Raw genomic sequence first — 27,676 nt, 5'->3', positions numbered from 1 at the left:
ACCATTCTAAAGTGCACAGGCCAGCTCCTTCCTCACTCCCCCCAGCAAAACTTGTCTGTTCAAAAATGCCATTGTCATTAAGGTTGAAAACCTACTTTAGTGCTGTGATGGCACTCGGGAAGCAGAGGCAGGTGGATTCCTGAGTTCGAGGCCAGCCTGGTCTACAAGGTGGGTTTCAGGACAGCCAGGACTACATAAAGAAACCCTGTCTGGAAAAACCAATGAGAGAGAGAGAGAGAGGGGGGGGGGGGCGGGAAGGAAGGAAGGAAGGAAGGAAGGAAGGAAGGAAGGAAGGAAGGAAGGAAGGAAGGAAATAAAGGAAGAAGGGAGCCTACTTTAAAGCAACAGTTCTCAATCTTTGTGACGTATTACACTCAGAATCACCTGAAGTATGGGGTGCTGATCCCAGCTAAATCATTCCTGAGCCCAAACAGCTGGGTTCTTTTTTTAGTTTAATTTTTCCCAAGTGACTGCAGTCCTCAGTCAAGACGAAGGTATGCTACTTTAAGACATCTGTTTTTGTCTTAAAGAAGAGGCTAGTTCAGACGTCACCACAGATAGTTTTCCTTGCTAAAATGCATAGAACTCACCTCCTTTTGGGAGGTGTCCATCATTACGATGAAATCAAATGACTTGAAAGAGCCTTTTCTACCCTTTGAAGGCAGTGCTTATAGCTTTAAAAACAGCCATTCTTGATGCCCTACTGGGAGTTTGTTCCCCTTCATTCTTTCTAGCGAGTGCTTTCTCTCTCCAGTGAGTGGAGCTAGCAAGCATTTAGTAGTAGCTTTCTTCAGTACAGTTCCCCCACATAATGTCCAGGGTATTGGAACCCTGATAATTGTTTTTCTTGAAGGTTTGTAAAGTGTCCTTATCTCTTTATGATGGTGGCATTATCTGTTTACCTACCTGCAGAAAGCCTATCGTGGTTTTACTAAGAGTTTACTCAAGGTTTTTCCCATAAGTTCCTTTATTAACTATTTTCTCACACCAAAAACTGAATCTTAAAATCCAGGAAGTCCCAATTCTCCTATAAAATGATTATATCATTTTAATTTTATTTTAGGTGCTCATGTGGATGTCCCAGGTTCTCAGAGAGCACAGAGAATATCATATATCTCAAACCTTTTGATGGGGTAAAATGAGCAATGTTTACTGACCATCCTTCCCTCTGTAAAATCAGCACGTGCCCTATTTTACACCGTGGGCTGCCCTTCCTTGCGTTTGTCTCAATCATCAGTTCAAATCAGGATGACCCCATCGAAAGCATCCAGCTCTTTGAAGATGCTGAGGGAGGCATGACTCGTGGATCCCATATCCTGTTTGCCTCGTCAGCCTGTTCCTCCTACCAGTGCCCCACAGGCCTGGCTGCAGACGTCATGGTTTAGACACAGCTGGTCCTTCACAGGTGTCCGTCCTGCGGTCTCAGTTTCCAGGATGGCCATGTTGAAGTGGCAGAACCTCCATAGGTGGGGCTTCCTTGAAAGTCATTTATTCAGTTATCTCACGGGCAGTCAGGTTATCCCTAAAACTGTGGTTGTGACCAGGCAGTCCTAGATACAGGGAGGACCGAGGGTCTCTCAGCAGAGGCACAGTAGTAGCCACCTGGATGAGACAATGTTGTTTTTCAGAGGGTGTCTAAGCAGAGGCACAGTAATAGTTACCTGGATGAAACAATGTTGTTGTTCAGGCATGCGCAGCAGAGCTGGAGGGTGCAGGGAGATGAGAGCAACAAGTTGTTAAGTAGCTGAAGCGGGATTATCTGTCATATCTTCAAGAAGCCCAAGACCATTTTGGACAGGCAAGCATAGGAAAAGGCAGCACAGTGTGGTAGTAACATTATTGACCCTAGAATCCCCCAAATTCTGATTTGAATACTATCTTCTCAACCCCGAGTCCCTGACCTATGAAACTGTGTCAGCAAGAACTGATATGTGAAGGTCATGGTAAACCACATAAACACGTTTCGCTGTGCCCAGGTTTAATACATCCATGACTCAAACTCTTAGCTGGATCCCAGCAGGAGGCCAGTTTAACCACATTGTATATTACAAAGAAAACTATGGTCAAGGGGAGGTGAAGAAGGTGCTCTCACCCAATGACACCCCAGTTCTCTAAATATCCTCTTCACATTTTCCAAAGCCAAGGAGTCCAGGCCTTGGAAAGAGACCCCACACTTACATTTCTTTCCCTTCAAATAACTCCCCTACTGGCCTAAGGCCGATTCCTTCCTTCCTATACTAATTCTATAATCAAACAATTGGATATTACTATAACAGGCAGTTTCTGCACTTTTAAAAAATGGATATACAAGAAAGGCTATACACGAATTACATTTTAGACCAAGTCATAAAACCCAAGCAAAGAAACATAAATGTCAGATTTGAAGTTGAGACCAACAGTGAGAATATGATTCTTGACCACGGAAGATGGCCAGGATCTAGAACCAAGAGGCAATCTCTGGTAAACCAAACGTGAGAGCTGGTGTCAGACGAAAGTCTAAAGTGTGGCAGGTATGTCCCGATGAAGCAGGTTGGTCTTGAGATTTGTCAGAGAAGCAGGTTAATAGAAACAGAATCTGGGCTCCAGTATTTGGTCCTAAGTCACTTCAGTGTTTGACTGAGTGTATCCTGCAATTAGTCTGGGCCCGGCCAGCCAGCTGGGGGATCCTCCAGGAGCTGTGACTCTGAGGGGGAGAGGACCTGAATGAGACAGAGGGCATCTTCAAAGCTAGGCTCTGATCTAAGGAATGGGGCTCAAACCTGGAACAGACTCCAGAGAAATGAGCATCAGTTATATCCAGGACCAAGTTTACAAACCATAGGTCTGGAATCAAAGCTGGGATTGGGTTTGTAGCTATGGCACCCAGAGGGCTAAGCCAGGCTATCCAGAAAACGTTTGCATACCCCCTAGAAGAGTTTGAAAACATGGCCCAAACCCACAGGAATAGAGGTCCTGGGAAAGGAGGTGTCAAGTGGGAGGAGCGGAGATGAGAAATGAAGAGGAGAAAAGCAATGGTTGGGAGCAGGAGGTCTTGTGGAAGCACGAGATTTATGCCAAGCATGTGTATTAAGAAGCACAGCATCTTATAGAGGGAAAAATGGCCAAGGTCAGCAGAAAGCTACATCAGGCAATGTTGACAAAGAAAACTCGGGTAACTTATCTATTTTATATTATTGTATATAAATCTTCATTTAAAAATAATTTTAATAATAATTTTATCCTTATAGCATATTTTAATATCATATATTTTATTCTTATAACACTTTTATTTTAAATATCTTTTTCTTGTAACTTTTTTTAAAAAGATATTTAAGCTTTTTAATGTTTGGTTTTATTGTTTAAGATTTATTTATTTATTATGTGTACGGTGTTCTGGTATGTTGGTCTACACACCAGAAGAGGGCACCAAATCCCATTATAGATGGTTGTGAGCCACCATGAAGTTGCTGGGAATTAAACCCAGGACCTCTGGAAGAGCAGCTCTTAACCGCTGAGCCATCTCTCCAGCCCCTTCTTGCAACTTTTTAAAAATATATTTTTATAGTCATATAGATAGCCCCCCCCTTTTTATAATAAAATTTCTTTGGGATGGCCTCGTTACCTCCTTTATTGTGAAGGAGGATTACATTTGGCAGGTTTTATTGTGATTGCTATGTCTGGACAAAGGTAGAAAGATAGCAGTCATTTAACCTAGAAGACAGGGCAGAAGAAGCCCTGTGTCGGGTCTTTAAAAACCATTTGAGCCAGGTGGTGGTGGGGCACACCTTTAATCTGAACACTTGAACTAAAGAGAGGCAGGCAGATCTCTGTGAGTTCGAGGCAAGCTTGGTCTACAGAGCAAATTCCAGGACTGCCAGAGCTACAACGAGAAATCCTGCCTCAAAAAATAGAAACAAAAAGAAGAAAAAAAAAAACCCTTTAAAATCTTTGTATTTATATGTACATACATACACACACACACACACACAGAGAGAGAGAGAGAGAGAGAGAGAGAGAGAGAGAGAGAAACGTGTTTAAAGGCATATACATGTAATATTTATTCAAAGCAGTTGTATAATAGGAAAAATGTATTTTGAGTAGTAGAAATAATCTTTTTGGGTGTTTACTTATTTATTTTATGTAGATGAGTGCTCTATCTGCATGTGTCTTTATGCCAGGAGAGGGCATCAGATCCCACTGGAAATGGTTTGAGCCACCATGTGGTTGCTGGGATTTGAACTCAGGACCTCTAGGAAGAGCAGCCTGTGCCCTTAACTGCTGAGCCATCTCTCTACCGCCCATCTTTTTAGGTATTAAGACCCAGAGAGCAGACCTTAATAGTTCTTTAGTGGTAGCAGCTGTAATTACCCTTTGATATTTACTTATTTATAAATTTTTTTATTTTTGTCAGTATTAGCTCTCTTTGTTGGTATGTTAGCATGTCATGTAGATAAAACACGCACAGTATGTTATATATCATGTAAAAACTGTATGAGAATTAAAATGTTACAATCATAGCATAAGCACCTTTTTTGTCCAAGGAAGCTGAGTTTGTAGGTAGTTGTGAGTCATGGTCTTTTTAGAGATGAAGACGAGAGGCAGGGAGGAGCAGTTCCCTAGTCTTTCTAAGGAAGGAGTGACCCCTCGGGTTTTTACCTTTGACCTTACATGTATAATTCCTTAGTCTGTTTTGCTCTCCTTTTCCCTGTCACAGAGTCAGAGGGCCTGCCTGGCCCAGGAAAGGGGTTAATGACATATAGAGAAAAAACATGCCTGAATCTGCAGTGTTTCCAGAGATGACCTGTTGGGGGCTGCAGACCCCTGGCCCCTTGACTTTCCTTGCCTGCCTCAGACCCTTTGCCTCCTGGAGTGAACTGAGCAGAACACCTTGTTTTCCTGTGCCTGCAGCTGCGCTGAGCACGAGACCCTCATGAGTTCCTGATGGCAGGGGGGTGAATTCTGGTGGGTTTTACAGCTGGAAATCCCAAGAGCTGGGGCGTGGCTATCAGTTAAGGATCCCTATGTAAGCTTCCCTGGAGCACAATAAAGTTGGCATTCTAGTATCAAGGATGGCCCGTGTCCCCGTCTGTGTACATGCGTTTTTAAATCTCCAGCCTAGTTCCCGGCTTGTGTACGGTCCCATAGTACAGGCACTACGATGACCCAGTTACAGCCTTCTCAAGCTCAGCTTGTCCCTACATTCTAAAATATTCAGCTTATGAAAAAAAAATTAAATTTAAAAATTGATAGCTTTCTTCCCTATAATCAATGCCCTGTAAAAATTATACCAGAATTCTAATTTTATTTTCAATAACTGCATGGGTGTGTGGATAAAGGAAGGGGATTGAAGGACCTAACTCGTTTACCTAAATACGTGGATAGACGGAAGGCTACACTTTCAAATGGTCCCTTTGGCCTCTCGTAGCTCTTTACAGTCCGGCTAACACTACATAGTGAGATTCTCGACAGGTGTGAGGGATATTATTCTTTTGGAATATGGATAGAAGGACAGTTACGAAAGCAAAGTAGAAAGACTGGCCGGAATGTCAGCTCAAGCAGAACCAAGTTACAAAGGGGAATGGAATCTGGGGATCGATTTCATTCAAATTCTGTCCGTACGACATCTAGGGAGTCCCCATGAGCTTTAAAGAGACTGACTCTCTTACTATTTTTCTCTAAAAGAAGGAATAAATTCATGGTCACGGGATGACAGAGGGCTGAAGGGAATGGGAGGGCTGCGAGTACAGTCCAGCCTGGGATACCGAGTTTTCACCTGGCTCACAGCAGCGTGTATGGAGGTTCCTCCACACAAGATGGACAGTGTGCAGCTTTGTTAGGGAAAGACGTCTTCACAAGGCCAGGTTTACTTCCTCATGCTCCAGAACCCTGCCGGTTGGCGTGTCCGTGGCCAGAACACTCCATCCAACACCATGATGCTGTCTTAAAGCAGGATCTGGTTGCCCCAGCTTAGCCCATGGATTTTACCCTATGGTACTCTCAGTCACAGCAAAGGAAAAGATGTCAAAATTAAGTAGAATGTTTCCGTCTTCACTCTGTCGAATCCTTTGAGGTCAGTGGTGGAGAAGAATGAATGTGGCCTCCAGCGCAGACACCGCCAAGGGTGGCATCTCGGTCGCTGTTTTCCACACGTCATTTTGTGAACAACCTGAGCAAGGGTGGGGGGCGGATTCAGGGGTGACAGATACACAGGGGCTGTTCCTACAAGCCCAGAAGCATCAGAAGCCTGGCATTTGCCTTACTGATGTTTCTGTATCGTCCACAGGACGTCCACAGAGGCGCAGGGAGTGCCCAGGTTAGGGAGCTGGCAAGTGATATCGGAAAATAAACCCCACTCTTAAAATGAAATCCATTCTGACCTTGAGCAAAATTAAAAAAAAAAAGAAAAAAGATGGAGCCCCCGCACGGCTGCTAGAGATTCGCACCTCCTGAAACAGATGTTAAATATCCGCTCTCCTTGGCCTCTAGTCTGTCAATCCCGGTCGATAAACAGCCACATTGAAGCGCCTTCCCTCTGAGGTCTCCAGCTGCTTAACTGATCCGCTTAGCTGTGCTGAGCATCCTGAGGCAGTAAGCGATGGGAAAACACAGTTCTGGACGGAGCGGGATTGCTACTAGCGCAAAGACAAGAAAGGAATAGAATGTTTTCTAATCTTCCTTTCCTCCTGCAGCACTAACTCATGGTGAAGTTAAGTGCCTTTCGCAGGGTCATGGAAACAAACTTACTGGAATGGGATAGCTTGGCTTTGATAGCACAGCTTCCCTGGGAGCTCGGTGCTCCAGCAGCCTGCTTGCTCTCCTCGGGTATTGCGGTCAGCCAAAGATGGCTGTATGCTTCTTTATGCTTGAGAAGAAGCCAGGGGGTGTGTGACCCCCATAAGCAGGTTCTACGTGTGTCACTCTTGAGCAACAGCATTTGAGACTCTGGCACTCCAGCAATGGGGACCTTCAACTGGAAAAAGGTTGCTGCCAAAGTAGGGGAAGACCGAGCTGTAGCCATCTGATATACAGCCCAGTGTATCGACCAAAGTGAATGCTGTTACTCCTGACAGGAGAAAGAGAAGAGGAAACGGACTGAAAACCCAGCAATCCCTGGGAGAATCTGGCAACCAGAGTATAAGAACGTATCCCACCTTCTGAGACCTGCTCATTTCTCCTCTCATCTTTCAGGCTTACAGTACCAGGTCCCATAAAAACACACGGGACACTTACCCTGTGTCAGCTTCCTCTGCGTGGGGAAACCATCAGGAAAATTATCATTGTGCTTCTCTTTGCTCTAAAGTCATAATTCTTCCTCTTATATAACCAACACTTTGTTTTAATAACATATTTTAACATGCTACCCTGATATAAACTTCATAGAGTGTATACTTTATGCATAATTTTTTTCAAATTCACCAGAGTACCCTAACAGTATAAACGGAAGTTAATGAGCTTTGGCTGTGAAAACACTCAGCTTCCGCTGGCACTCTGGGCGTCATGATGGGCTTGTCACCTTCCTAGACTTAGATGCTGACTGGGGCTCCCCAGTCACTGCAGCTACAAATGCAAACTGACAGCAGACAGGCTTGTGATGCAGCTCAAGTACCGTGAGCGATGATGGCATCAGGGAAGTGGTTTTCTCCGAGGCTCAAACAACTCTTTAAAGTCCTAAGGCAGAAGTGCGACTTCATTTGTGCGGTACTTACCGTCCTGGAAAACCCGGCGTATAATAACGCTTTTCCAAACCCTCTCTGTCGAGACGCAAAACCCAAGACTCAGGTGATCATGAATAGCCTTCCACTCTGCTGTTTGATAGTTGTGTGGGAAGTGGAAAAGTTGTTGGTCTGTAGGACTGTCCATCACACTGCAGAGTCCTGAACATCCTCGACCCCTTCCAGTTAAATCTCATGGACACTCCCTGTAACTGTGAGAACCGGCGGTGCCCTTCCCCAGGTATTCTAAACATCGTCGTTCAAAACATGCTCTAGAGTCTGCATCTGAAACACAGTTTCGGGGTAAGTCCGCGTAAGTGGTGTCAATCTTCCTGAGTTGTTGAGTTTTGTTTCAGGTTCTGTCAGTTTCTGGACAGAAAACAGCTTGGGGAAGAAAGGCTTTATTTGGCCTGTGTCTCAGTCCGCGATTTGGAAGAAGTCAAGGCAGGAACTCAGGCGGCTCATTACTTCTTACCTGCTCTAAGGAACGGGGGAGACCAAGGCGCCCATGCACCTGCTTACTTGCTTCTCTGCCGCTCGTGGCTAGGCAACTTGCTTCCTTCTTACATTGTAACTAACAGTGACAGCCGTAAGCGAAACCTTGGTGGCATTAAACATAGTTCAGACTTTCACACATAATAAGACGTTGTTGGCTCAGCAACCCTGATGGGAGAAGCAATGGAAGACTAACTAACCGGCTTAAGATTGCTAATTAAGAAGCGGTGAAGCCCAAATTTGAATGTTGTCAGTCCGTGCCTCAAGAAACCAAGCTCTCAATTGTTAGTCCATCCATATTTATGATATACGGTAAGACCTAAAGCTGAATGTGGTGGTACACACCTACAATCACAGTTCTCAGAGGGCCAAGGCAGGAGGATTGCAAGTTCAAGGCTTTTGGGGCTGCATAGCAAGAACCCTGTCTCTAAAGACAATACACTTTTTTAAGTTATGTGTGTGTGTGTGTGTGTGTGTTTATATATATTGTCTTTGTTGGTTGTCCTGCCCCACTTCTCTCTGCACACCTCTTTGTTCCCCCTTGTACTCTCCTGGGTATCCCCCTTCTGGTTTTAGGTCACACGTGTTCTGTCATTCTGATCCCTTTTTAAAGCTACCCATTCCCCCTCTCGTGGCATCCTTTCAAGTTTTATAAAATTTACTCTTTCTCCTCTTCCTCTCTTACTGTCTCTCTCACACCTCTGTCACACACAGGCACACACGCACACAGGATCCACATATAAGAGAGAACACGTGGTATTTGTCTAAGTTGGGTGTTCTCACACCCATTTTGCTGCCATTTTTCATAGTTTCGTTTTCTCCATGGATGACTAAATTCCATGGTGTGTATGTACCAAGATCTTATCCACGAACCTGTCGATGACCAAGGAAATGACCCCATTTCCTTGCTATTGTGGATTGAGCAGCAGTGAGCACAAACATGTAAATACTGTTGAGGTCCTGCATTAAACCCCAGCACTGTTCTTCCGAGGTTATCACTGTTGAGAACACAGGGCGTGCTGGGACACCTTCGTTTCTGTGAATCTACAGTGCTACTTCTTGTCTAGTGAGCAGCTTACGAACATGGTTTTCTGAGAAACCGAGATAGTCACAAAGGCAATCATTTCCTCAGGCCATCCAAACTTTATCTCGGGGCTTCCCATTCTAACAAACAAAAATCATTTCAGCTTGGTTGGAGCCAAAACAAAATGAAATGTATTGGTCCATAAGTAGAAAGTCCAGGAGATGTACTTGATCTAGGGAAGAACTGGTCTCCGTGTCAAATGATGCCTAGCCTCTCTCTCCCCTTCTCCTTTAGCTATTTCACTTGGGTGCTAACCATATCCTTGTCCCTTGCAAGCGACTTCTTTCTTGACGCCACAGATGTTTACAGCTGTGATTTCAGAGTCCTAGAGCAAGAGTCAGGTGTGGTGGCCCCTTAATCTTTAAAGGTTTGCTCGCACTTAATCCAGCACACAGGAGGCCAAGGCAGGTGGATTGCTGAGTTCCATGGCAGCCTGGTCTACATGATGCATCTCAGGCTAGCTGGTGGGAAGATTTTGTTTCTCCATTTTGGGTCACTTGTTTAATTTTGAATAGAAAATTGTGCCTCCTCCTAGTTATTGAAATGATGAGTATTGTCCCTGGCATGTTATTGGCCACCTGAGATGACTTTCATGTCTTTTACACTGAGTGAAAGGGGGCTGACAATGCTATTGAGAATGAATGCTGTCTGCAATGTAGAACACCACGTGTTAGGCTCTCGATCTGTGCTGGATCCAACTGGATTAGCATGTTATAGGCTACCATTTCTAGTTGCCAGATACCAAGCAGACTAGCTTTATGACTTACTGTTTTCATAAGGGCAGCCTCAGGCCTGACCGAGACCGAAGATTCTGGATGTTGGTAGCTGGCTTCATTCTGGCTCTACAGATTCTTTTGGTGGGAAAAGGTCTGTTGGATGAGCAGGAAGATGTATTTTGCAGTTTTCTTTTTCTAGTATTATCTATTGCTTGCTTTCTTCTGGGCTTGCAAGAATAGCCTATTGTTGACGATCTCAGCATAACCGTGTGTGCTGTGAAGAGCCTAGCAGCTCCCAGAGCAGCTGAGAGCCTTGCCAAGCAGGTCTCAAGTTCCAGACGTGTCTTACAGAATGCACTTGAAGAATTGAAAGAAAGTAATTTGGAGCCCAAAGGCCTGTATACAAATTCCTTTGTAGTCCTTGCTTTCAAAACAAGTAATAGTTATTGGAAAAATGACTGTCATAAAACATTTCCGCATTGCAATTTCTACCTGGAAAACAGCACAGAAAAAAGTGCCTCCACTGGCCAGACACCGTGGGCAAGCTCTGCAAATCGATTCCCACCCGAGACTCACTGCTCCAGCTGCTTACAGCCAACATCTGTTCTAGTTATTCGGCATCTGTGCCTTGAGAGTTGCTAATATTTTATTATCACCTCAACTAGCGTGTGTCTTTATTCGCCAGCTATCCAAAAGTGTAGTTAAGATAATGGAGCAAGAACAAAGGCATCGACGTGGTTTACCCATGGGGCGCTGGTCTCTCTTCCTCTTGGCTCCCTTTTCCTCTTTGTAGCAAATCATAAAGATGACTTTAGCATCGCCTTCATCAGGGTCACTGAATTCAAAAGAAACTTTTTTGAGGGAGCGTTTTTTGACAGACTTCTTTAAAGAGATGTCTGGGGGGACTTGGAGTCCCAGGATGACAGTTCAGGAAATTGAGCATAGATACATAACCTCATTAACAGTATGAGAAAGTCTGTTCAAGGTCACTTCCATGATGTCAGTCTTAGTGAAGCAAGTGAAGTGTTGGCCGTGAAGTGATCCCTTTACAAGGCAGGCGCTGTTTGTCGGTACGGAAGAAGCTCACAGGATCCTAGCAAGGCTACCACTGCTGGGACTGACTTAGAAGTTATTTTACAACTGTAGATGTTAATATCGAGTTAGGAAGAGGAATAGCTCCTGAATAAACAACCCAACCGGCAAATTAATGGATCCCAGTCTTTACGAATTTTATGTCCGTTTTATTGATTGCATGTGGGGGAGCATGTGCCACGGCACATGTGGGGTCAGAGGACAACTTGGGAGAGTTGGTTTTCTCCTTGTGGTAGGTGGGTCCTGGGGATGTAACTCAGTTCCTCAGGCTGTTATTGCCCAGGGCCTTTGCCCACTGAGTCACCTTGTCAGCCCACAGATTTCCATTTCTATTAGTTGAAAAGGCCGCTCGTGGAAGCAGCCGTGTTTCTCAGGAGAGACCTCACCACGTTTGATGCGGTTGCTGTGTGCTTTAATGCAAACAAACACAGCTTAGGCTCGGCGTGCCGTGAAGTGTGGAGGCGCTAATGATGGTTTGTTTTTCTGCACATGGCAAGTCCCTGACCTCTTCCATGTCTTCTACATATAGTAACTGAGTCCTTACAGCCCTCCCCACATGGAGAAGGAAGAATGGGGGATCCTGAGGAGAGGAAACGTTTCTAGAACTCTCTCAAGGCCATGGTATGTGAAAGTGGCCAAACTGGTTTCCACAACAGCCAGCCTGGTTCCAGAGCTTGTCCTCTACAAAGGCTTAATTAAGGCCCTTTGGTTTTACTTAGTAAACCACAGCTCACTGGCCTAATCTGCCTTGGGCTTGTGTGTTTGTGAATTTAAGGAACTGAACCATGAAGAGGAAAAAGACCTCTGAACCAGCTCTTGCTCCCCAGAATCCACATAACTGAAAACTGAGGAAAATAAGAATCTCTGAACCAACCCCTGCTCCCCAGAACCCACATAGCTGAGCCACGAGGGAAATGAGGACCCTGGCACCAGTCCTTGCTCCCACTGTAGTCCGTGTTGAGGCTTTGCTTTCCAGCCTCCTGGCTGCCTCCACAGCCTCCGCTAACTCCCTCTGAGGAGACTGCCGCTGTGGAGGGCCTAATCATTGGCTTAGATGCATCTACCCTCATGTTTCAACTCTGATTAGGACCGAGATGCCTGCCCATAATTTCCTGAGTTCAGCTCCGATCACGGAGTGACCTTCACAGGCCCGACAACAATACCACCTCCAAAAGAATCGGATGTAACTTGAATTGTTTTGCTGTGTTCAGCATCAAAACCAAACCAGAAGTGTATGCCCTTGGCTCACCAGAAGTGCCTTTCCCTGGGGCCAGTGATGGTGTACAGTGGCTTCCACATCTTGCCTATTTGTATTTATGGACTGGTTTACAGGAATTTTCCCTGCCAAGACTAAAATATTCCAAAATATACACTGTTATGCTCCTTTGCACCCAAGGTTCTGACCATTCCACACATCCAGCAAATGCTCGCTACCTAAGCAGATGGCTGAATAAATGGGTCACAGAAAGAAATAGGTTTTTGCAAGCTCTATTTGGACTCCGCCATTTTATGATGGAGAAACATTCAAGAACGCATGTGCTTTCAGTACGGAATGAGAGAGAGGTCAAAAGTCGGAAACAAGCTCAGAGCTCCAGCTGTTTGTCCCTAGTGAAGAAGTCAACGTTGAAGCTGTCATTCAAGAGAGATCTTAGGCTTTCCCATCTTGCAAGATGGCGGGTGAAAAAGCCAATAAACCTGATACAAAAGAGAAGAAACCTGCAGCCAAGAAGGCTGGCAGTGATGCCCCTGCCGCTGGTGCAGCCAAAAAGGGTGACCCTAAGGCTAAAAAGCTCAAGAAGGAGAAGCCCCATTGCAGCCGAAATCCAGTCCTTTTAGAGGAATTGGCAGGTACTCACGATCTGCTATGTATTCCAGAAAGGCCATGTACAAAAGGAAATACACAGCTGGGAAAACCAAGGTTGAAAAGAAGAAAAAAAGGAAAAGGTCGTTGCTACTGTCACAAAACCAGTTGGTGGTGACAAGAATGGTGATACCCGGGTGGTTAAGCTTCGAAAAATGCCCAGGTATTATCCTGCCGAAGATGTGCCTCGGAAGCTGCTGAGCCATGGCAAAAAGCCCTTCAGTCAGCACGTGAGACTCCTGCGTGCTAGCATCACTCCTGGGACTGTCCTCATCATCCTCACCGGGCGCCACAGGGGCAGGAGAGTGGTTTTCCTGAAGCAGCTGGGCAGTGGTTTACTGCTTGAGACAGGACCTCTTGCCCTCAACAGAGTTCCTGTCAGAAGAACACATCAGAAGTTTGTCATCGCCACCTCTACAGAAGTTGATATCAGCACAGTTAAAATCCCCAAACACCTGACTGAGGCTTACTTCAAGAAAAAGCAGCTACGGAAGCCCAGGCACCAGGAGGGCGAGATCTTTGACACAGAGAGGGAGAAATATGAGATTACAGAGCAGCGCAAGGCTGATCAGAGAACGGTGGACTCGCAGATTCTGCCAAAGATGAAAGCTGTTCCTCAGCTGCAGGGCTACCTGCGCTCTCAGTTCTCTCTGACGAACGGGATGTATCCTCACAAACTGGTTTTCTAAATTGCTAACAACCTAATTAAACAGCTTCATGTGTCAAAAAAAAAAAAAGAGAGAGAGAGAGAGAGAGATCTTAGAAGCATTGTTGGAAGACAGAAGCCACGCAGGAGCCTTGGAGGGCACACAGGAGGCACAAGAACCTGGTTCGGCTAAGGAGAGCGGAGCGGAGCTCAAAGAACCAATTCAGCAGTGTGTTGGAAATGGAGAAGAAGGTGTACCAAGAAAGGTACTACAAAATGACAAACAAAACGCAGGACTGGTAAACAGGGTCAGATGTGAGAGGGGCCTAAGAAAGCCAGTGAGTGTGGGGGAGGGGTGTTACTATGTGCTTTTGTTTTGTTTGGAGATTGGCTTCTCTAGGGTGGCTCTGACTGGCCTGGGACTCAGGGTTGCTCTGGCCTCTGCCTCCTGATTGCAGAGATTACTACAGGCTGCACAGTCACACCCACCCTCTATGGGCTCTTAAAATTACATTTTTGGTGGAGTAATTGGTTTTTCCTTTTTTTTCTTTTCTTTTCTTTCTTTTTTTTTTTTTTACATTTGTGGCTTTTTGTATTGATATTTATCTATTTATTGGAGTCATCTAGGTCGTCACTTAGGCTGTCTGCACCAGTGGACTTTGAGCACGAGGATTTCTATGTCTCCCCAAGTTCATCACATTCATCTCGCCACAGGTTAAGCTTCGGTCACTGTTCGGTCTACCCTTGGGAAACCTTCAGGCTTTAAAAAACTAACTTTGGTTTCTCTGAGCAGGGGCTAGAGAGACCCCTTAGCAGTTGAGAGCACTCATTGCTCTTGTAGGAGACCTTTGTTTGGGTCACAGCACCCACATGGGCAGCTCACAGCCACCTGGACTTCCAGCTCCAGCAGATCCAACGCCCTCTCTGGCCTCTGTGGGCACCAGCATTCCTGTGCATATTCCCACACATGAAGACACACATGTACATGTGATAAAAAATAAATCCATTTAAAAATTATTAAATGGGGAGGTGGCCGTTGTCCTGTCTGACCCCTGAGTCTGTACACATACAAGCTGAAACCTAACGCCAGAGTGTATTGTAGTAGCAGGTTTCCCGCCGACAGCTGAGCTTCATCCGGTCACAGGCCACCAGCTGATTAGACCGAGTTCACAGGATACAAATGCCTGGTGGAATCTGTTCCGTTTCCTCGGTACTTCCTTTGCAGGTATAAAAGTACGCTGCCCTCACTGCAGAATGGGGCTCTCGGAATATGTCCTGTCTTCTCTCCTGCCCGATTCATGAATCATTCTCTGCTCAGACAGAGTAGTGAGTTAACACACGGAAGCACTGTGGGCGCCTGGATGCAGACTGGCAAGCAAGCCGCAATCTTTTCACAGAATTGGGAGATGTGTGTGTCTCTGGATTCACTATTCCTTTCCTTTGTTTTCCTTGTTTACTTCTCAAACTGTCCAGAACTTCAGTTTTGCTTTTCCTACTGTCTGAATTAGGAAGTTGCATTCATGGGCAATGCTGTTGTTGTCTTCCTTGGACTCCGAGGTGTCCTCTGAACTGGCTTTTGAACTCTCTTCAGAACTTTTCTTTGGAAGCTGACTATTTCAAATAAAACCTCACCTGTGATGTTCTGATGGAAAATGTCTCCATATCTCCATAGGCTTGTGTATTTGAACAGTCTCCAGTGGGTGGAGCTGTTTGCAATGATTATGAAACTTTGGGTTGGAGTCTTGCTAGAAGTACAGGAGATATAGCAGTCTTACAGATATTGATCCCTTCCTGTTCTTCCTCTCTGCTTCCTTTGTGTTCATGCTCCCTTCTTTTCCTGACTATTCCCATGCCTTCTCTGCCATGTTGGACTCCATCCTTCTGAAACCATAAACTAAGTGGATGTTTTTTCCTTGAGTTGCTTTGTCCATGGTATGTTATACCGCAACAGAAAGGAACTAAGAGCAAATTCATCCCTATTTAGTGGTCAGTGAAGATAAGCCCGAACATAACTGTTTACGCTCCTAGTTTTTTGTTTCGTTTGTTTAAATGCCTTTTGAAGTCTGGAGATGTCGCTCAGTGGTAGAAGTGTGTGTCTAGCATGTGCAGTGGCCTGGATTTAATCCCCAGCCCCACCATCTAAACAAAACAACAAAAATGTTGATCCTAAAATTATGAAACTACTAGAAGAAAAGAACTGGAGCTGGTAATGCTTTGCTGACCGTGACATTAAAAGCACACGCAGCAAATGCAAGACGAGCAGATGGGACCTTATCAAGCTTCTACTTCTGCCCATCAAAGCAACCACTCAGAGAAAAGGCAACCTGTAGAAACCATTGCTGCTCATCTATCTGATGAGGGGTTCATCCCAGAGAAAGAACCATTAGAATCGAAACAACAAACATAAAATAACAAACAAAACATGTAAACATATAATAATAAACATATTATGGGCAATAGATCTTGCAAGAATGCTCAGAATCTCTAGTCACTATCGAGAAATGCAAACTGAACCCCAGTCACCTCATACATGAGGGCCCCCACTATTCACGAAAGCAGAAAATGGGATTGGTAAGGATGTGGAGGAACCAGACCCCACATACACCATTAGCAAAATGTTACAAAAAATACTCTGGACATCCCTCAAATAATAGAAGCTCCCTATCACCCAACAATCCTACTTCCAAGCAAATAACTAAAGGAATCAAAGGTTGGGCCATGAAGAGATATTTTCACAGCTCTGTCCATTGCAATATTATCTCCAATAGCCAAGAAATGGAAACAGCTCATTTCCACTGACAGATGGCAGAATAAAGAAAATGTTGCTCTACCTATAATAAAACATTGGCCTTTAGAAAGAAAAAACCCCATCATGTGATCAGTGTGGATGAGCCCTGATGCTATGTTGAAGATGCAATAAATCAGTTACAAATGGTGTATGCTTTTGCTTACCTGAGTCAACATCACGGAAAGAGAAAGTTCAATGATTCTCTCTCTCTCTCTCTCTCTCTCTCTCTCTCTCTCTGTGTGTGTGTGTGTGTGTGTGTGTGTGTGTGTGTGTGTAGGAACTGAAATGATAGGGAATTGTTGTAAATAGAATTTTAGTTTTGCAAGATGAAATGGTCCTGAAGATTAGTTACCCTACAATCTGGATGTAGTGACCACGACTAAAACTGTGTGCTTAAAAATGGCAAAAGGGGCATATGTTTATAATATACTTTTGATTAATTTTGTGTTTGACAATTTCAAACATGTATATAATAGTTTCTTATTACTTTCCCTCCTATCTGTCAGCTCTCCTCCATCCCCACCAGTCTCTTTCCCTGGTATCTTTTGTGTTTGTTCTGTGACTCATTTAGTTTAACCGGGACCATGTGTGTAATGCTTGACTTGGATCTGTCTACGGAAGCCTGATGAGGTCATCAGTGTGTGCATGATGGACAATGACATGTTAATAGGCTTCTCAGAATCGCATTCTTTCACCCTTGAGTATAGCTTTTACACATCACATGACATCTAGAAATTGACCCTTTCCGTCAGTTCACTTCTGCTGCTCATGTGCCATTTCTAGCTACTTTTCAGACAGATCCAACCAGTCACTTAATAGTTACTACACACATATCATGTGCTGGATTCCAGTCTAGCCATTAGTTCCTGAGCAGTAGAAAGAACAAAATCTTCACACCCATAGCACATTTTAATGAGGGAAGGTAGATATTAGCAAAGGCATACACGTGTCAAATGGTGCTAAGGGCTCTTAGGAAAAAAACGAGCAAGGAAGAGGACTGCCTGAGTCTTAGTTGGAGCTAGGCTGGTGTCTGTAAAACAGTGAAGGAACATGATGATGGCTATCCACATCTAAGAGGCAAAGGCCTGGATTCAGGAACAGCTTGATGGATTTGAGGAAGAGCAAAGCCCGTATAGGTAGAAAGAGTGAATAACGCAGAAGAGGGATATTGTAGCAGGCTCTTTCTTTTTTACTAACTAGCTCCCAAATCATGACATGGAGACTTCTTACTAGTTTTGAATACTCAGCCTTATCTTAGCTCTTATTTATTGCTAGTTCTTATAACTTAGATTATCCTGTTTCTCTTCATCTACATTTTGTCTTGGGAATTTCCTTCCTTCCTTTCCTTTTTGTATGTTCTATTATGTGTCTCTCTGGCAGCTGCCTAGCTTCTGGCTCCCAGCATGTCCCTCTCTTTCTCATCCTTCCTTCCTTCCTCCCCCCTCACCTAAATTTCTCCTCTTATTCTCTGCCCTCCCATCCCACTTATCCTTTCTCAGCTTAGCTATTGGCTTGTCATCTCTTTATTAGACCAATCAGGTGCCTTAGGCAGGCAATGTGAAGCACATGCAGCATATCTGCACATAATTAAGCAAATGCAGCATAAACAAGAGTAATACACCTTTACATCGTTAACAAAGGCCACAGGAGCAAATGCAACACCCTTCACACAGTTAAATATTCCACAGCATAAACAAATGTAACACACCTTCACAGTTAAAGAAATATTCCACAGAATAAACAAATGTAACACACCTTTACACAGTTAAATATTCCAGTGTAAACAAATGTAACACCCTTCACACAGTTAAATTTCCACAGCATAAACAAATGTAACACACCTTCACACAGTTAAAGAAATATTCCACAGCGTAAACAAATGTAGCACATCTTTACACAGTTAAAGAAATATTCCACAGCGTAAACAAATGTAACACATCTTTACACAGTTAAAGAAATATTCCACAGCGTAAACAAATGTAACACATCTTTACATAATTAAATGTCCCAGAATAGGAGATGAGTTAGCCAACAGTCAGAAGCAGAGCACTGACTTAGATTTTGACTGTGCACATGACAAAAGCCACCAGAGGATACATGCAGAAAAGTGACACTGGCCATAGGAATGATAAACTGCAGAAGCGAAAGTAGAAAAATGAGGACAAGGGCGGGCGAGATATGTTCATCAGGAAAAGGCACCGGCTGCCAAACCCGATGCCCTGCGTTTGAGTCCCAGAATCCACACAAGGACAGAGATGACTGTTGGGAGTTGTCTTCTGGCCTGTAATGTGTGCACATGTGTGCCCCACATAGTAAATAAATAAATGTAACGTAAAGCTTTTAAAGAGCCAGACTTGTAGCACAGACCTTTCGTCCTGGCAGCTAGGAATCAGGGACTGTTGGGAGCACAGAGAAGCATTAAGAGAACCAGAAATGTTAATCACGCAGGGGGTGTCTCCTCAGTGGAGGAGGTAAAAATCAAATACCTGCATTCCATGCAGAAAGCTGAGAGTGGAGGCTGTTCATTAACAGCCTGGTGACTTTTTGCTGTCTGTGGAGGTAGATCTCACCTGTCTAATACTGCAGTATGGTTATATGAGCCTCAGCAGAAAGACCAAAGCCGGAAGTGAAAGCTTGGAAATTGTCTATGTATCGATGGCATTTAAAGTCACTACCCCCTTGATAAGCGTGACTGACAAAGGTGCTGTGGACTGAACCCTAGGATGCCACTCAAAGTCACTCAAATGATGACTTGCCACATTTGATCCCCAGGACCTCCATGGTAGAAGAGGATGACACAAGTTATCCTCTGACCCCTACACACATGCTATAGAACACATGCACAGATACACAGTAATGTAAAACTTATGCAATAAATGTCAAAAAATGCATTGATAGTTGAATTTTTGATTGCCAAGTGACACTGATGATATGGGAGGTCTTTCTGTATATGTGCTGCTTTAATTGGCTAACGAATAAACCTGCTTTGGCCAGTGGTTTAGTAGAGCAAAGCAAGTTGGGAAATCTGAACAGAGATAGATGCCATGTAGCTGCCAAAGGAGAAAGATGCCAGAACAGAACCTTTCCTAGTAAGCCACAGCCTCGTGGCTATACACAGATTAATAGAAATAGGTTAATTTAAGATGTAAGAGTTAATTAATAAGAAGCCTGAGCTAATAGGCCAAGCAGTATTGTAATTTATATAGTTTCTGTATATAGTTTCTGTGTGATTATGCGGGTCTAGACAGCCAGGAATGAGTGAGCCGGGAACAAACAAGCCATCTCCTACTACAACTTTGGTTAGTGAGTGTTAATAGTTTTTTGGTAGTCTTTAGTCAGCTGCCAGGGTATTTTTCCTCCTGTGCTGATGATCTTGGACTTGTGAGAGCAATGAGCTAGACAGTTTGCCCCACAGTGTTTTCTCCATGGAGGTTCTCAGTATTCTTCCTCCTTTTGGACAATAACTACCATGTAAGGTTACATAGGCAATGCTTAAAAACAAGATAAGTTTACCTCCAGATATGTGACCACATGTTAGCCCATACCATTAAGAGATTCAGTGTTTGTCAGTAGGATGCTATCAACTTTCTATACCAGTCCACTGAAAGCAGTGTCTAGTCTTTCAGCCTTGGTAAATGTATGACCTTACCCTGCTCTCTGCTTGTCCCTCACCCCCAGTCATGGATAGCATCCTTTCTGCATCCTCTGAGATGCAGATGAGCCTGTTGGATGCAGGTGAACTATTGCTCTCCTGCAGCACAGCCCTGTAGCCACTCCTCATGAACTAGTCTTGAGTCAGAAAATAAGGCTATATATATATCCTTTCCTATTCCTTCCAAAGAGCTTAGAATTTCAAACTAGAAAGTGATTTAAAAAACGAAAAAAGAAAAAAGGCCTAGAACCAGCTGCAAGATATGTCCTACACTGAAACCCTTTTCTTCGCTAAAACCAAACATTTTGCCTCGCACTGGCCTCTTAGTTAAGCACAGGAAGCACTGCTTTCTGCGACGCATGATTTCCTAAAAGTGTGCTACGGAAAATGTTCCAGTTAGGTGTGTCATTTTCCAGGAGCAACTGCTTCTAACGCCAACTCCCAAGTGGAAAATATTCACGTCCGTTGTTTTATGTGTCTGTATGCTCTAATTGAGGGAGCCAATCGATACTGTCAGCTCATAAAGCCAGATGCGGTCTTCCTCTTTGAAGTCAGAACTTTTAATAATAGTAGACACGGGTATAAGCATTGCCTATCCCTCCTCTTCGATCCTGCCTGCACCTCCTGGTCGTGATGTCTGGAAGGTGATGCTTGCCTGTGCTGCCTTCTAAGCAGGGAGGAAATCAGTTCGCCCAGCTTTCTTTGGTGCATGAATACCTTCACTTCCGTGTGCAGGAGCTGCCGGAGAGAGAACTCATACGCGTGAAAGGTCATGGTTATAAATTAGGAAGCCATTAGTATAGTAGAGTGCAGTTAACAAGAGGAGCAATCAAGAGGAGAGAATGGAGTGGGAACACAGTTAAATGAATTCTTGAACACCTTCCCACGGACAGGCATTAAAAGCAGCTTAATGCACATTTTAGCTGCACATAGTCTATTTTTAGCAAAGCGTTATGAGTCACTCGATCCTGCTCCCCAGGTTTTGGCCTTGTGGCCCTGCTGCCCTCTTGCCGACCCTGTCTTCTGGGCAGTGCTGGTGATCAGCCCTTCCCTTGAGGCTCCCAAACCAACCAGAAAGCTAAGCAGTTCTTTCTAGGCACCTCAGTGAGGCCAGCGTTGACAGGTGTGTGTGCTACCGGGGTGTGCAAGGCCTCCTTCGTCAGACCAGGGCCTAGATGTGGTCCGGTTGTAAGGAAAGCCATTTGTTCAATGTGGCCGGAAATCCTAAAGAGGATTTCCCGGCTGATGGGTTCCCTGTGCTGAGAGATCTGATCAGAAGGTTGATCGGAAGGTGCTTGGTGGCTACATCTTGAAGCTGGTCATTGCTGGCCTGCCCCAGCTGGCTCACTAATTAAATCCCCTGCCTTAGCTCAAAGGCCAACCACCTGGAACCCATCTCTACTCAAAGGCTCTCTTGGGCCCAGCTGAGTCAGATCAAGGCCTTCCCTTTCAAGGCAGAGTGGATTTTTAGCTGAGGCTTTTTGCACAGCTGGATTCTCTGGTTCTCGTGCTGTTTTGCTTTAACTTTTACCAAACTAGCTGTTGTTTGGACTGGCTAATTAACAGCGACTCACTCTGTATACCGACTGAGTTTGGCCTCTGTGCCAAATATGGTCCTGAATGGAACTTAGATTAAAAACATGGCATTTATATTGATTAGAACAGATGAGCATTGTAAGCGACAGTCAACCAGTCTGAACCTTGCCCTTTGATTGTATGTCTTGTGGTAATAGACCCCCGCCTTGAAGAGTATAGAATAGCCACAATCCCCAGTTTAGGGAAAGTCCTATGAAAGGAACCTTGTAGTCTGGAAACAGTCTGGCTGTCACTTTAATTGGTGGCAGGTCACCAGGAGAAGCAGATCTATTAATATGGTATTTGACTCATGAAATACATTCTAAATCACTATCCTGCTTTTTTAAAATCAAGATTTGTACAAAGTGGATAATGAGTTATGGACGCTTTGCCAAAGCTATCATTTCTTTGACTGGAGAACTCTAGGTGACTGAGAAGAGGAAATAGTGTTGTCCCAGCTAGTTAACTGCACCAGACTGTGGTCTTTGTTTTAAATATTTTCTGTGGTATTGCATGGTCTTATATTGTGGGAGAGGCCCATCGTATATCCCCCAAGAATTTTTTAGTCTTGGGGATGAAGCAGATATTCAAACAAATAATTCTACCATAATGCAGTAAGTTGTCCGTCCTATTTCTAAATTAGGTCAGCAGTGGGGGCGGGGGGATGATGCTCTGCTGAGATACAGGATGCCAAAGAAAGAACAGGTGGCAAGAGGAAGAGAGAGAGAAGGGAATAATCGACTGGATTTCAGGTGTTCTCAGGCACCTGAGTGCAGATCTAAAAGGCAATTATAGACCCAGACCACAAGACAGAAGAGGAACTGCTTCTGGCATAAGAATCTTGTTTCTTAGCATCCTCCTGGAGGGCAAAGTAGAATACAAGCAGGCTGTGGGGGAAGGCTGTCTAAATTCCAGGAAGAGGCCACGGTAGCAGGTCACAGGTCTGAGCACGTCAGCCTTCAGAGAACACCTTCACTTCTTCCCCTTTTAAAGTGGCTCTAACTCAGTGTCCAGGGTTGGGAAACTTTCCAAGAGAATAACCAGACAGCCATTAAAAGACCAATTGCCCATGGACTGGTCATCATTCCAGAGGACGGGACTCTGCCTTCTGCGCTATGGAATGTTGCTGGATCCAACCACCGTCCGCTCTGGTTTTCCTCTTGTTTATAGTTGTCTTAAAGATCCCAGAAGAGCCTGTCTGGAATACTTCACTGTACTTCTTGCTGGGGACAGGCTCGTGGACAGTCTCATTTCAAAGCCGAGAGGCTTCATGGTTTCATTCTGGCGTGTCGCTTCCTGGAAAGGAAGTGTTGAGAAGAGTACATTTTCATTCATCTTCAGGCTGAACTTAAGACTCCAAGCTTCTCAGCTTAACTGGGGATGCTGAGCTCGTATTGTGTTTACTTCCTCACCTAATCTTCTGTTTTCCAAAAGCCTCTGAGTTTTTAGTGTCTGGCCGAGAGAGAGCTACTGACATTGTAGTGCGTCTCTGGAGGTCACATGGTTCTACCCCTCAGAAGTGAGTGTCCCCATGCACACTGCATTGCAGCAAACCTGGACCCTGGCACTCCACTGAGAACTTCATGGTCAAGGCCATTTGCTTACATTCTCTTCCGTGTCCTATTTTGTCCCTTATATAAAGGTGCTAACCTGACTGCGTGAAGACAAATGGCTTCACGGCTTGCATCTCCTTGCCAGACCTAGGGCAGCTGCTGTCGGCTGCTGAGGTTTCCACTGCTGCTGAAAAACAGAAGGAAAAAAAATCCTTTCGAGTCTGGAAGCCAAGGCTAAATAGAATACACATGGGGAGGAAATGGAGAATTTTTGCAAAGCATAAATGACTTATAGTAAGGCAGAGTCCGTTGTATTCCAAATAGAAATCTGACATCTGAATTGACAGAAGAAATCCTAGAAAAATTTCCTTACCACCATTACCAAGTTAAACTCAAAATGAATTAAAACAAGCTAGTGGATCTTCAAAAAAAAATAAGAAGAAATTATTATGAAAGTGAGCACATAGATAATTGCTTTGTTAGTTCTAGTTTCATTTTGGATGCTGGATTAAGTACATAAAATATATTTTGATAGTGGAAGAATGGCCGTTCTAACAGTGTAGATGGTCACTGAAACTTAGAGACTTGGGGTCTGGTCGATTTGGGTGTGTGATATTTCTTATATTTGCAAGATTTTTTTGATAAATTTTATTTAAATGTTTTTAAAAGAATCAGAAATTGGGGGTCCAGTTGGATATTTAGTTGAGTTGTAAGCATTAGACTGATCAGATTCTAAGGCAATCAGTTGCATCCAACCCTTTGTGATGTGTGGATTCTTTAGCATCTACCACATCAGTGTAGGATCTCTTTATGAAAGGTGGCCTTTATAAGAATTTTCTATGGCAGGACACAAATATGGCATTTGTCTACAGAGAGCAAACAAAAGGTGTCAGATCCTCTAGGGTTGGAATTACAAATAATTGTTAGTCACCATGTGGGTGTTGGGAACAATCCTGGGTCCTCTGGAAGAGCAGACCATGCTCTTACTACTGGGCCATCTCTGCAGCCCAGTACCACAAGCTCTTTGTTTTTCTTTGGTTGGGGGTTTTCTTAGATTTATTTATTTATAAATTTATTATTCATATATATTTTATGTATATGAGTGCTCTATTGACCTTATGCCAGAAGAGGGCATCAGTTCCCATTATGGATGGATGTTTGCTGGGAATAGAACTTAGGACCTCAGGAAGAGCAGAGTGCTCTTAACCACTGAGCCATCTCTCCAAGCCCTCTTTGCTTTTGTTTTTTATTAGAGCAGCAGAATTGAAACTAGAATCCTAGGTGCCCATTGTGACTTACCATTTACATCCCTATATGTATTTCTTAGAGAAACATACATTTGCATCAGAAAACATCTTTAAGGACATTTGTGGCCACTTACGTTTGTTTGAGGACCTAGGAACAACAACAGCGACAAAACATATTCACCAGCAAGAAGAGAAGCAAGCGAATCAGTCGCAGCTTCACACATCAACACGGATAACTCCGACTGACCGTATTGGTTACGCTGTAAGGAGAAGCCAGGAGACAGCACGCCAAGGCTGCCTGTTTCCATTGTCCTGTAACTGTCACTGTGGCTGGTGAACTGCCCTGGCTTCATGAGGTATGGAGGTTGCTTCTCTCTGTTTTGAAATGTGAGGTTTTGGTCAGATTTCTTAATAGGAAAATACAAAGGACATTTATGGAGGAATTTCACACCCTCTGTCTCACTACCCCCAAGTTCCACAGCCCTAGGTTCCCACTTGTGGACTTCTGTTTTTTATTGATTTTTTTCCTTTGAGACAGGGTCTCTCTACATAGCTCTGGCTGTCCTGAATCTCACTTTGTAGATCAGACTGGCCTTGAATTCACAGGCCTGCCTCAGACTCCCAAGTGCTGAGATTAAAAACATGTACCACCTTGCTCTGGTCATTTGAGTTCTTCTACAAATGTGTTTCTGCATTCCTGACCTGCAGACAGAGAATTATTCTTTATTTACTTTTATTTACTGCGGGCACATGCATCACGGTGCATGCTTGGAGGTCAGCAAACAAGTTGCAGGACTCGGTTCTTTCCTTCTCCCACGTGGTTCCCAAGGATTGAGCTTAGGTCATCAAGTTTAGCAACAAGTACTGTTAGCCCCATTATCCACTAGCTGTTTCGCCGGCCTGAGAATCATCTTTTTAATGAATAATAACAGTCTGACGTAACCACAGAGGAAAATCTACGTTTTCCTTTAATGAATGATGCGGCCTTCTTATAGCCTTTCCTCTCACCACCCCCACTGGTAGCTAGATTCTAAAATGGTATCAGAGATTATAGCCCCTTCATGTACATATCCAGGTAACAGGGGGAAGGACCTGGAATGTGTTGGGTCGATGGCTCCCTTAATTAGACTCTGCAGTCTAAGCAAAGTGATGGGATCCCATGGTGATGTCTCATCTCGTGAGATTCACTTTGAAGCTGCCGGTTGCTTAGGAATGGAAGACAGCAGTTGCTAGGAGCTAGGACACACACACACACACACACATGCACACACCCGCTGCCCCAGCCAAAAGCCATTGTGTAAATGGGACCCTTCCATCTGAGAAACCCAGTTCTGCCAATACCCTGAGGGCCCACCAACTCCAGATAGCTCCCCCAGCTCTGCTGACACTGACAGTAGCTTTGGAAGGCTAAGCAGAGGCCCCTGCACAGCTGGGTCCAAACTCCCAGCTCTCAGGGGGTAATAAATTTGGATTGTTTGAAGCTTCTAGTTTTGCACTAAGTAGTTGCAACAATAGAATTGGTTACACCTTTCTTTCTTTCTTTCTTTCTTTCTTTCTTTCTTTCTTTCTTTCTTTCTTTCTTTCTCTTGTTTTTTGTTGTTGTTGTTCTTTGGTTTTTAGGGTTATTTTTGAGACAAAGTTTCTCCTTGTAGCTTTGGAGCCTGTCCCGGAAGTCACTCTGTAGACCTGGCCTTGAACTCACAGAAATCCATTTGCCTCTGTCTCCCAAGTGCTGGGATTACCGGCATGCATGCACCACCGCTGCCTGGCTGGTTACGTTTATCATATGTCACTGTTAAGCAACTCCGCTGCCAGCCTGGCTTGGCCTATCCTTTCCCCCCTTTCTACAAACTCCCCATAGCGTTCTCCTCTTCTGGTTCTGGACTGGTATTGATATCCTTTAATAATAAAAAGAAGATGCTTCTAATCGTTTAAGTCTGCACGCCAAGTGTCTCCTCCTGCTTCCCTCAAGGATAGCTCTCACAGGGTAGGGATAGGTTACTGAAATTCCAACAACAGACAATATAAAATATGAGTCCCCTTTTTTGTTATTGAAGGGTAACCGTGCTGTACTGCGCACTCCAGAGAGAAAGTGCAAACTTCTATCCGTGAGGCTCTCTTTGCTTAACCATGGGTACAAACTAGGCACAGCAGCTACCCTGCTGTCTGGACAAGTGGTTGCTTTGTGGGAGAAGGCAGAACTTCCTCCTTTTCCCGTGGCCACACACCCACTCCTTCCCTTGTTTTGTGCGCCCTCATAAATATCCATGTGTAACAGATACGGTCTTTGGTCACAGTCAGGTGGATTCCCTGCGGAAAACATGAAATTACCGTTCAGAAAGGACGTACTTCTTTTTAACCGACTTAAGAGTCAGCCCTTAGAAAGGAAAAGCAAGGAAGCCAATTCTCGTTTTAAATCTTAATTTCCCTGTAAGTTGGAGTCAGGCTGCCACTGACTTCTTTTGTGTTTGGTCCCAAGTGCCCCATCTATTTGTGCCAAGAGTTGTTGAAAAATCCGAAGTGGCAGGAACACAAAACAACCATTTGTGACCGACGCCAGCAGCTGTGTCCGCGGCCGGTGCTTCCAGAGCTCGGCAGTTAGAGCATTTCACGCTTGTACCACAGCCCTCGTCTGGAAATGGCCATGTTAAGCAGAAGGCTGATAATCTGCTTTTATGACAAATTTGGCTCTACCGAGCTCCTGCACACCTGGGCCACTTTTACCCGGTATAAAATTAGATGAATTTGATGAAAATGAGGTGTAACCATCAAAAAGAATTTGTTTATGGTGCTTGGGTTTTTCATATAAAAACAGAACACCAGCCAAATCCGTCGGTCACAGCTGAAGAAACGCGGGCCAAGAATCATTGAATCTTTCCCCGCTCTTCTACGTCCCAATACTAAAGTCATTCATTCACTTAGAGCTTCAGCCGGAAGTAAAAACAAAATGTGTGTGTGTGTGTGTGTGTGTGTGTGTGTGTGTGTAAGCGGTGTAAGAAGACTTCACGTTGGCTTTTGAATTTAGGATAGGTTTCATCACTGTCCCTCTACCAGTGTTAAATGAATGTTAGGATTGTTTGGTGTTTTTACAGAGTAAACCATCAGAAGGTTAAAATCCTCCCAGGATGCTGTGTTTAAGGGTGACTGCTAGCTGGGCCTGCTGGCGCACACCTTTAATCCCAGCACTGTCCATATAGGCTACGAGAATTCATAGTTCACCACAGTTTAAAAAGTGTACCAGCTGAATAGTTGCTAGTACTTAGTGAAAGACTTTGG

General features: G+C 44.3%; 1 protein-coding gene and 1 pseudogene across 1 annotated transcript in view; both read left to right on the top strand.

The window, feature by feature from the left end:
- The window catches only part of Ppm1l (protein phosphatase, Mg2+/Mn2+ dependent 1L), a 257,090-nt gene that overhangs the window by 200,774 nt on the left and 28,640 nt on the right, over positions 1 to 27,676 (top strand). The gene's annotated exons all lie outside the window — the stretch shown is intronic.
- Positions 12,730 to 13,653, top strand: LOC148118782 (large ribosomal subunit protein eL6 pseudogene; annotated as a pseudogene).

This window comes from Myodes glareolus, chromosome 20 (assembly GCF_982192425.1).
Source record: "Myodes glareolus chromosome 20, mMyoGla1.1, whole genome shotgun sequence".
NCBI lineage: Eukaryota > Metazoa > Chordata > Mammalia > Rodentia > Cricetidae > Myodes > Myodes glareolus.
The sequence above is the reverse complement of the archived record's forward strand: the minus strand, read 5'-3'. Positions and strand labels throughout refer to the sequence as shown.